The 11,929-nt window shown below is 44.2% G+C and overlaps 1 long non-coding RNA gene across 1 annotated transcript in view; it reads left to right on the forward strand.

Annotated features, from left to right (window-relative positions):
- Positions 1–11,534, forward strand: part of LOC122935501 — a 32,357-nt gene extending 20,823 nt beyond the window's left edge. Inside the window, exons 2-3 of the long non-coding RNA XR_006388795.1 lie at positions 3,275–3,378; positions 10,433–11,534. This is a non-coding gene — a long non-coding RNA (uncharacterized LOC122935501). The remainder of the gene's footprint in view (positions 1–3,274; positions 3,379–10,432) is intronic.
- The last annotated feature ends 395 nt before the right edge of the window (positions 11,535–11,929 follow it).

Raw genomic sequence — 11,929 nt, forward strand, 5'->3', positions numbered from 1 at the left:
AGTAAGGGCCGCAATCCTTGGCATCGGTAGCACCTGTGCCATCCCAGGGTACGACTCCCGGCCTCCACAACATTCACCCAGTGTGAATAACTGCGTTGGTCAGGGCAAGGATGATGTTACAGGACACATGCTGGTGTAAGGCTGGGACTGCACACCGTGAAAAATATTGGCGGCTGGGGACAGAGTAACACGAGACGGCCATCAGCAATTTGGAAAGGTGCACATTTGCGCTTTCGTTCAAAGGCCTGGGGTATAGACATCTGTACGCTACGCTGGGACACAGAAGTGGATGTGCTAGCTTATGGTGCTTGCAAAGGTCCAGGTGCAGGAGGGAGGCATCCGGGCCTGCGTCTTGGACAGGGGATTGGCCGGCATGTAACACAGGGGAAGAGGAGGCAGTGATGTGACCCGCAGACACTGATTGTGGAACACCTACCCCTTGGCAAGGGAGATTGCCGCAAGGGGGTGCTCCAGGGCTTGTTTGGTGTGGCCCGCCTTGTCCCTTTTGCCACCCCATTGCCTCTTCCAGCCTGTTGCGGTGCTGTGGATCCCTCCCCCTCTCTACTGCTGTCCTTGCTCGGCTTGTCAGCTTCCCAGGTTGGGTCAGTGACTTCATCGTCCACCACCTCCTCTTCCATTTCCTCACTCTGGTTATCCTCCTGACTTGACCTAACAACAACCTCAGTTATTGACAACTGTGTCTCATCCTCATAATCATCCTCTTGAGACACTAATTGCGGTTGACTTATTGGCAACTTTGTCTCATCATCATCATCCACCTTGTGAAACACTAATTGCCGTTCCCCACCGTCATCTTCTTGTGACTGTCGATGCTCAAGAGTTTGGGAATCAGGGCACAATATCTCCTCATGTCCCTCTCTTCGAGAGGCCCAAATCAAGGAATGGCGAGGAAAAGAGCTCCTCGGAATATCCGAGTGTGTGATCACTTGCTTAGCAAGACTCTCCATGGTGGGAAGAAGGAGTATCAGGGTGAAGATTCTGTTGACCAGACTCTTGGCTCCTGAGACTGGACTTTGTGTAACACAGGGTGGTGCTTAACCGACTGAAAGCATTATCTGCTGCAATCCAACTGACCACCTGGTCGGACTGGTCTGACTTCCAGAGTGGTGTCCTGGGCCACCCAGCAAACTGGGACATAAAGCTAGGTATCATGGATGAGTGTGTTTCTTGTGCTCTGGCAGTAGGCACAGGTTCATCGCGCCCAGGGCCACGGCCTCTGCGTGCACCATGAGCAGCACGTCCACTTCCCGTCCCTTACTGCTCGTATTGCGCATATTAAATAGTATATATGCTTGCAAGTACTGTATGTCACACATACAGTAGCACAGGTTTTGTAAGTGTATGCGCAAATAAAGTACACAGAATGTCACAGATATTTTTAGGATGCGCACACGTTAAACAGGAGATGTAGCACAGACATGACATGTCGCTGTCCGCAGCATCTATGAAAAAAGTACACTGAATGTCACAGATAATTTTAGGAAGCACAAACGTCGCTGTCGCCAACGGCTAATAAAAAATGACACTGAAATAAGGTCACTGATATTTAGGACACGCAAACGTTATACAGGAGGTATAGCGCAAGTAATGTCACTGTCACCAGCGGCTAATTAAAAATTACACTGAATTAATGTCACTGATAATTAGGACGCGCAAACGTTATACAGGAGGTATAGCCCAAGTAATGTCGATGTCACCAGCAGCTAATAAAAAATTACAGTGAATTAATGTCACTGATATTTAGGATGGGCAAACGTTATACAGGAGATGTTGCACAGGTAATGTCGCTGCCACCAGCAGCAAAAAAATTTGACTGAATGTCACTGATATTTTGGATAGGCAAACGTTACAGGAGATACAGGAGATGTAGCGCATGTACTGTAACTGTCTGCAGAGGACACCTTCTACGGAAAGAGTACACTGGATGTCACAGATATTTTTAGGCTGCGCACATGTTACACAGGAGATGTAGGTCAGATAATGTCGCTGTCACCAGCGGCCAAACAATTTCAAGCTATTTAGCACAAGTTGCGCTAAAAATATATATTGCGGCCAGATACAACAATAGTCCTTAAAAGGACTTTTGGGTCTCTCTCTAACAATTCCACGCAATTTAGCGCAGGTTGTGCTAATAATTATATTACTGCCAGATACAGCAATAGTCCTTAAAATGACTTTTGGGTATCTCTAACAATTCCACCTAATTTAGCGCAGGTTGCTCTACTAATTATATTGCTGCCAGATACATCAATAGTCCTTAAAAGGACTTTTGGGCCTCTAACAAGTTTTTTCAATAAAATATTACTATCTCACTCCCTACACAGCTCTCCCTGACTAAGACTGAGCTGAACATGTGTTATCGGGTGCTATATAGCACCCAATGACGCGTTCCGGCCGGCCAATCACTGTAATGCCAGTAGCCAACATGGCTATGGCATTACAGTGAATGGCAGTTCTTACCTGCACGTTTATTGGCTGCGTAGCAGCCAACAAACGTGCGGGGAGGAGACTCGAGCATCACAGTTGAGCACACGTGGTGTTTGCCAAACACTGCGATGTGCCAAGCATCGTGATGCTCGAGTAAAATTAGCGTTCTGCAGAGCATGCTCGCCCAACACTACAAGTCATACATCAAAGTTAAAGGGGTTATCCAATTTCAGAAACATTCCTCCCATGTGCCGGGCCCCACACAGGTAATATACTTACCTTGCTCACTGCGCTGGTCCTGGTCCCCACACCGCCCCTGCTGCTTCTTCCTGCACACCAATGAAAACATCCGGTGTTGGGGGGGATGGGAATGAGCCTCCCTAGTGTCCCCGTCCCCGTCTGCCATTGGCTGCTCCCCCCCGACACCGGATGTTTTCATCGGTGTGCAGGGAGAAGCAGCTGTGGCGGTATGGGGACCAGGAGGGGCACTGGGATCGGGGTAAGTATATTACCTGTGAGGGGCCCGGCACATGGGGGGAATGTTTCTGAAATCGGATAACCCCTTTAACACTTCGTTTTCTTGGACAGCACAGTCATTCAGCATGCTTCCTCCTTCATCTGATCTTCCAGACTCAATGTTCAATAGAAGATACTGTAACAAAGTTTTGACATACAATATCTTTGGGTGTCATCATATGTGCGCCATCAATGAGACAAATGTGAGAAATTCGCTCTTTCTGCAATTAGCCTTTCCTGATGGCAGGGGAGCAGCATAATTGCAAATATATCAACCATCTAATCTCAAATTTTTGCATATTTCTTCTAGCAAGAGGGATCTGTAATACAGTCATCTTACTGCTCAGACATGCTACTTATGTGCAAACATTGGAGTTTTACTTTTCGCATGAAATCTTACAGTGGACAAGAAAGGTGAGTGAGACCATGAAACAGGTAAGCATATTGGGTTTTTCTATTAGGTTAGCACGATGGGGATTATGATGAATATGGCCGTGTTGGGACTACCATGAAGCTGGCACTATAGGAATTACTACATGTATTGCCCCTATTGCATCGATGACATGATCAGGAGTAATTTTGGTGAAACTTATGTACAGAATGTAAAAAAAAATGCTGAGAAAAATGTAAAAAGTTAATTAATTGTTTCTTGCCATTGTTTACTAAACTCATTAGTAGCGGACTGGCCATAGAGCCCACAAGGAAATTTCCCAGGGTGTATTGTACATGGGGGAGGTGTTATCAGCGATTGATAACATTTTCTGTGTAATAATAGAATTATACAAAAATATTAAAATAAATAACACCCCCTTTTGCAATGTATAGAGGTTATTCACCCAGTCTCACCTCTGTTGTAATAGCTTTGAAATAACAAAAAAAAGAACTTACCTACAATGCACAGTGGAGAGCTTCCTGTATCGCACCTACCGTGCAGGTGAAAGTGCTGGATTGACAATCATTCAACTCCACATGGTTGTAAGTAGGCTTGAGAGAATCGACCTTCGGATCATAGATCTGAAGTCGATTCATTCAAATACCGTGATTTTAATGCTGTTTCCCTACAACATTAAAATGTATTGCCTCCATGGAGCCAATGTTTGTCTCGGCCAAAGTCGTGTGAGACTTTGGTGAATTACTACTGGATTCATACCTGCGTCTTTAAAAAAAAATGTAAAAGAGCAATCCAAGGTGGGCTTTGGTACAGAGGTACCAACCAGTACCAAAGCCCACTTGGATTGCTATTCTAAATAGTTTTTAAATACGCAGATACAGTATGACTACAGTAGTAATTCGCTGAAGCCTCGCACAACTTCAGGGGAGACAAACTTTGGCTCTACGGAGCCAATATATGTTAATTCTGTACGAAAGTATTTGAATGAATCGACCTTGGATCTATTATCCGAAGATCGATTTGCTGAAGCCTAGTTGTAAGCAAAGTGAGAGAGCTCAAGATTGTATTCACTTTTCATGTGAATGATGAAAGTGTCACTATTTTTGACACCCTAATCTCGCACTTATCAAATAATTTTGAAGGGTACCACCTTAGCTTTGCCCTAATGATAACCCTGTACAGACTCCTAAAGATTACCCGTTAACCTCTCCTGACATGTCTACTGCTTGCATTCCCCATGTAATAACAAATCTGGAGCTTCTTTTCATATAACATGTTGTTTTGTTCCTCAGTTATCTCTACTATGACAATGACAAACATTTGAAATGCACTTTTCTCACAGGGACTCGCAGGGAGAGTTGCGTGGCCGGGGAAGTCAGTGGCAGTAGCCTATTTTGTAGGAAGCCAATTTGCATATTTTTGGGTGTGGGAGGTAAGCCAGAGTACCTGGAATAAACGCACGCAAACACGGGGAAAACATACAAACTCCATGCAGATATTGTCTTTAATCGGATTTAAACCCAGGACTCCAGCGCAGCAAGGAAACAGTGCTAACCACTGAGCCACCATGCTGCCCAACCTCAAACCTGCTACTAGAAGCGTATTAATTAGTCTACAACTGGGTATTACCAGTGGGCGCAGGAGTGTCCCTGCAGAGTCTCACATTGGTAGCACTGATTGGACCGTGTCACACAGTGTCTCACTGGTAACACCCATTTTCATTTTTTTTTGTTTATTCAAAGTAAACGGTATGAAAAAGAAAATCCGTGTATAAAGCAGGTACAAAACATAGCCAAGGCAAATATACATTCCCAGACAATAGGCCATCAATAGTAAAGATACCATTTCCTTAAACTTTCTCTTCATCCCAAATACATGTAAATAAACTAAACATTATGCAATTGGGCTTCAGAGTAATAGCACATGTAGATGGTTGCTGGCATATGATCTAGAACAACAAGCAGCCCAATTGCCACCAACAGTAGTAGTGGAACTTTTTCCCTAACAACAGTAAAAACAAATCAACAAGAAAGCAGAGAAAAAAAAGGGTGTGGGGTGTGGGAGAAAGCACGAACGTCTAAAAGAAATAAAAGCTAAGGAGCCAAAGGTCCCAAACCAGTGGGAGGAATCCTTAACCAAGGTACCTAGACCTTGTTGAATTTCTCAGGACAACCTCGGGATAAATAGGTAAGCTTATAAAGTGGGAATATCATATTCACTTCTCTAAGCCAGGCATTTTTGGTGGGCCTCTTTGGGTGCTTCCAATTGTATACGATAACCTTTTTTGCATAATAGAGCAGTCATTTAAATAAGCTGCGTAAAGCCACGGTAAGGGGAAGGTCATCAACGAGCCCAAAGAGGCAAACCATTGGATGCAGTATAATCGGCATGTTCAAATTAGTTTCCATAAACCCCAGAACTTATCTCCAATACGCCTGTAAGACTCTACAGTCCCAGAACATGTGTAACATCGTACCATCCGCTATACGGCATCTGGGACACTCAGCCAAGGACAATGCACCCATAACAAAGTCTATGAAGGGTATTATAAATCCTATGTGTGAATTAAACATTTATTAAGTTGTCTCTAGCACTAATCAGTGGGGGGCCTGAGGCAGTCAGGAGAGTCTTCCAATCATCCTCATCTCGATCTGGGATGTCCCTTTGCCATTTCTGTAGTACTGTAGTTCGCATGGGTGTAAAACTCTGAGCGGTACATCCATAAAATGCTGACAGTGGTTTCCTGAGGTCTTTATTGCTCACCATGCCCTCAAGTAGTGGAGTATTGAAAAATAGATCAAGGCCCCCCAATTGTGTCCGAGAGGCATGTTTCAGTTGATAATCGTTCTATATCGCATGACTAGGAAAGTTATAAGTAGCCTGTAAATATTGGAAGGAGTAAAGGGACCCCCTATCTATGATATGTGCAAGAGTAGTAATACCATATCTCTTCCAATTTTCAGATTTTTTAATAAACTTCTAGTAGCAATATCTGAGGAATGGAGCTACAAAGAATTATATGAAAAAAATGACCCAGGTTATCCAGGAGTTGAAAAATAACAGAAACACTCAGTGGTGATGCAGTGACATAGCGCGTGACTGTAGAGGACACATCATTCTTGGCAGCCTGTAAACAAAGTACCTTTTTTAACTCTAGAACAACCCCTTTAACTATGTATATCAGAAGACAATAGTACAATTCCAAAATATTTCTTGGGATTGTTCAGCAAAGATGATTTTAGAATCCAAATGCCCAATGGATATAGCACTAATGGGTTGGGACTCCACCAAGAGCAAGCAGACTTCATTTCTGGGTGACTTCTTCCAGTAGGATGTCTTCTAAACTACTTATGATGGAGGGGGCGGTATCTGCGTTCACTGAGCAGGAAAAATCCAGCATCATCTTCTGAAACAACAATTGCAAATCATTACAAGTCTGCAATTTGTAATAGAGTGTGGTTATTACCAGGGTCGTCTTTAAAGCGGGGCAAAAGGTGCAGCTGTCCCGAGCCCAGTTGCTCCTGGGGGGCACAAGACAGCTGCCTCTTGAGCCCCGCTGGCCACTGGTGATGTGGAGGGCGTTGGCAGGGCACAGGGAGATGAGCGCTTCCATTGTGGAACCACTCATCTCTATATTCATCTATATCGCCGTCCTCAGGACAGCAATACAGATAGAAGTGCTGGGGCGGGGCAGGCGAGGGAGAGGCGTCTCCCTTCCCCGTTCCTCTGATAGGCTGCAGGCACTAGGCCTGCAGCCTACAAGAGGCCGTTGAAGGCGGTGTAATGAGGTCATTGCGCCCCCTGAACCATACAGCGCGGGACACAGGCTGGAAGAGGCCTGCATCGCATCACTGCCAGCCTGATGGAGGTAAGTATAAGTGTTTATTTTTTTTATATGGTACTACTACTGGTACATGATTGGGGGGCATCTATGGAGCACCTGTTACTGGCACATGATTGAGGGGCATGTATGGGGGCACTTGTTACTGGCACATGATTGGGGGGCATCTATGGAGCACCTGTTACTGGCACATGATTGAGGGGCATGTATGGGGGTACTTGTTACTGGCACATGATTGGGGGCATGTATGTGGGCACTTGTTACTGGCACATGACTGGGGAGCATCTATGGGGGCACTTGTTACTGGCACATGATTGGGGGGAATCTATGGGGGCACTTCTTGGCACATGATTGGGCAGCATCTGTGGGTGCACTTCTTATTGGCACATGATTGGGGGCATCTATGGGGCACTTGTTATTGGCACATGATTGGGGGCATCTATGGGGGTAATTGTTACTGGTACATGATTGGGGGGCATCTATGGGGGTACTTGTTACTGGTACATGATTGAGGGTACTTGCTACTGGCACATGATTGGGGGCATTTATGGGGCACTTGTTACTGGCACATGATTGGGGGCATCTGTGGGGGCACTTGTTACTGGCACATTATTGGGGGGCATCTATGGGGGCACATCTTACTAGCACATTATTGGTGGGCACTGTAGGGGAATCTATGGGGCACTTCTTACTGGCACATTATTGGTGGCACTTTTTACTGGCACATTATTGGGTGGCACTATGGGGGCATTTATGGGGGCACTTCTTACTGGCACATTATTAGGGGCACTATGGGCGCATCTACTGAGGCCACAAAGAAGGGGTATTTTATATTGGGGAAGGGGGGAGAGGAACACTATGGGGGCTTCTACTGAGGCCACAAAGAAGGGGTATTTTATATGGGGGACTCTGTATTGGGGTATTTTATATTGAGGCACATTATGGTGGGTACTATGGGGAAGGGGAGAGAGGAGTTCTATGGGCTCATCTATGGGGGGCACTAAGAAGGGGTATTTTCTACTTGCAAATTATGGGGGACACTGAGGGCATCTACTGGGCACTATATATAGGGCATTTCATACAGGTACATTATGGGGTCACTAGGAAGAAGGGGGGAGGAGCACTATGGAGCATTTACTGGGGGCACTATATAGGGGTATTTTATACTGGCACATTATGGGGGCACTATGGGGACATTAGCTCAACTAGGGGCATTAAAAGGGGATATTTTTTGCACTGGCACATTATAAGGAGAATTATTACTACTGGGGGCATTATGATGGGCTTTATTACTACTGGGGGTCTATGGGGAACATGATTACTAGTATGGGCACTATGGGAGCATTATTACTTCTGGGGCACAGTGGGGACATGTTGGGGGCTCTGTAGGAGCACTATTACTACCATGTGTGCTCTAGCAAAGAATTATTCCTTTTGGGAGCACTATTACTGTGGGGGCACCTTGGCACAGTATCAGCTTACCACAATTATTTTTGGGGGACGTTATGTTTACACTATTAGTGTCAGAGGCACTATTTGCTGGGCGCAGTTATTTCAGGGAACTGTGTGCCAATAATTATTGAAGGGCACTATCTGCATGGTACTACTACTATCAGGGGGTTTATCTGTTTCTGCAGTATAGTATTGGGGAGCACAGCGGCACAGTATTGGGGGTGGTAGGATGATTTGACAAGAAGATGGCAGGATGATGGAAAAGTAGTAAACTTTTGTTTGTCAAACTGCAGAGACAAGAAATGGCAAAAAAATGGTGGTTTGGTCTGAAGGTCTGAGGAAAGAGAACATCTACATCAAAGAGACATCACTAAATGTAAGAGATATGTGGAGCTGTATTACCCTGTATGTAGGGGTGGTTGGAGGGGTTAGTTAGTAGTAAATTTTTTAATAAATTTTTAGAATAATCATACAGCCATTTTATTTGATACTTTTGTGGTGATTTTTTTAAAATATATATTAAGGGACACTACAGTCACCAGAACCACAACAGCTAATCGTAGTAGTTCTGGTGTCTATAGCATGTCTCTGCCAGCTTTTTAATGTAAACACTGCCTTTTCAGGAAAAAAAAAAAAAAGGCAGTATTTATATTACGGCAAAGGAACATCTCTAGTAGCCACTCATCATTATTAAAGATTACTACTCTACGAGGTGTGTGAATTTTTTGGTGTGTGTGTTGTGGTGGTGAGGGTGATTGCATGCTAGGGTGTGGGAAGGCGGGATCCAGGGGGCCCAAGTAAATTCTTGCCCAGGGTCCAATCAATATTAAAGACGGCCCTGGTTATTACTACAATAGAGAAAAATATTCAAGCTCAGAATAATCAGTATTACCCAGTGATTACCCAAGATCAGAGAAGAATCTGGTCTCTAGTGTGAAATGGGTTCCGTTCATGATGTTTCTTATAGATTATGCCAATATTTTTTTCATTTTAATTATGAATAGGATTTCTTAGCCGCAGATGCTGGGAAATTCAGTATTATACATTTGGGATATTATGGGTTAACATGCATTCATATGACATATAACGCACACGCTGTTTACTGTATCCTTTTAGAAAGTCATTGCAGATAGCAGGAGACATAACATGGGTCTTAGAAATGTCACTGCAGCACAAACTCCGTCATACCCGTGTCATACAAGCCCCTTGCATACCTACTGGCGTTGTGTAAGCAGATGTGTGCCGAGATGGTGCTATGGTAACCAAGACAGAAGCCTTTAATTGCTTTATCAACTTCCTTAGGCTTAGCTACAGGGATTCGATTTGCTAAGAAGGAAATGATGGCTGTCAGAGGCGGTGTGTGACATACAGCCTGAGAGCTCAATGAATCTGCGTATAAACATTAACCATCTACATACGTAGAGGGCTGACGTCCATGGCAGAGATCCTCAGAGTATTACAGTCTTCTGTACAGGTCAACAGTTTACGAATAAATGCCCTTTCCAATGTATTTACACATTGTTTTCTCATTAAATGCAGATCAATATCTCATTTTAAAAGGTAAACTAGGATCCTTTAGTAATTAAAAGCTGTTAATCATCCCATTGCACAGCTATGGAATCCCTTAAAAATCAAGCTTCACCTTTATTGTGGTCACAAAAGGGACAGTGGGTCTCTGACCTGCATCTACTGTCTGCAACAGAAGGTTATAGGTAGGTTTTCTGGGAACTATAAGGATACATTATTTCAGTGCTCATGTATTCTTATGTCCTTATGTTTTCCAGGAGTTTTACACTGACGACCTATTCTCTGGGTGCTCCATCCTTCTCCTGACCTCTGCTCGGGTCTGGCCTCCAGACTCCTTTGTACCACACCGCAGGCAACAGTCTGGCTGCTAGGTCTATTCTTGTGTGTGGATAAGAGCCTATTTATTGAACATCACAGTGCAGTTCTGCAAGAGTTAATTCCTGTTTTGCTCTGTGTGCAGCTGCTTGGCTAATCAGCAAATATCAGCTGTACTATATATGCTAGGATGTTTGTTCCTCCCTTTGCCTGATCAATTTACTTAGTTCTCACTAGCTTGCTAGGATCTGTAAAAAAATAGATATAATCTCTCTGCCCATAATTTGTTTGTCTGCCTGGGTGCCAACTTTTGCCTGGTCCCTGATTTATGACTCTCTGCGGCCTGATTTGACCCGTGCCTTTTTTTCTGTTTTAAACCGGTGCTACCTCCCCTGACCTCTGGACTGTTTCACAGATTTGCACTACTCTGCTTGCCCAGTCCTCTGCCTGTTTCCTGACTAAGATTATTGCCTGATCCATCCATGCTTTGCACCAGTGTCTCTCACCCAGTAGGTGAGCAGCCAACCACAATGGGACTATTACAAGAGTTAGCAGTCTGGTGGCTCCCCTGCTACGGCGGCCAGATCCCTGTATAAGGGTTAAAGGGTTACAACCAGGGGATTGCCAGGATAATGCTCTCAGGACTAGCCCAAAGTCAAACCAGTTGGTTGGCACAGTGAGTCCACACTCACTGCCTGTAGCAACTGGCCTAATGAACAAACATGACAATGCTCTTTCCTGAACATTAGTCTATGTAAACATGATAGTGATCAGCCATCAAGTGAGCAAATGCTTGTTTATCATTGACCACATCTTGTATTCAGGCCTAAAAAAAATCTACAAAATATGTCAAACAACTGAACAATCATTTGTCCCCATAGCATTTACATTGGCCTATGGAAAAAGCCAGTTGAATGAGCATTGATCGACTTTTTATATCTTTAGTCAGGCACTCGTTATTGTCTGGCATCAGCCCATGTAAACAAGCCCTCAAATTTCTGATGATACTCTTAGTCCTCATGCACACAAACGTTTTTCCGTTTCCATTCCGTTTCTTGTGTTCCCTATATGAACCGTATGTGCATTCATTTCAATGGGTCCGCAAAAAAAACTGAATGTACTCTGTATGCATTCTGTTTCCGTATTTCCGTTCCGTTCAAAGATGGAACATGTCCGATTATTGTCTGCATAATGGACAAGGATAGTACTGTTCTATTAGAGGCCAGATGTTCCGTTCTGCAAAAAACATAATGCACACAGATGTCATCCATATTTTTTGCAGATCCGTTTTTTGCGGGCCGCAAAAAACTGAAAAAGCCATACAGTCGTGTGCAATAGGCCTAAATCTCAAATTCCCTCTGGAAATCGGTGTTGGAACTACACACCAGCTACTATGTGGTGGATTAAACTGTTTACTGCAGCACTATTGAAGTGAACAG

This window comes from Bufo gargarizans, chromosome 1 (assembly GCF_014858855.1).
Source record: "Bufo gargarizans isolate SCDJY-AF-19 chromosome 1, ASM1485885v1, whole genome shotgun sequence".
Taxonomy (NCBI): Eukaryota; Metazoa; Chordata; class Amphibia; order Anura; family Bufonidae; genus Bufo; species Bufo gargarizans.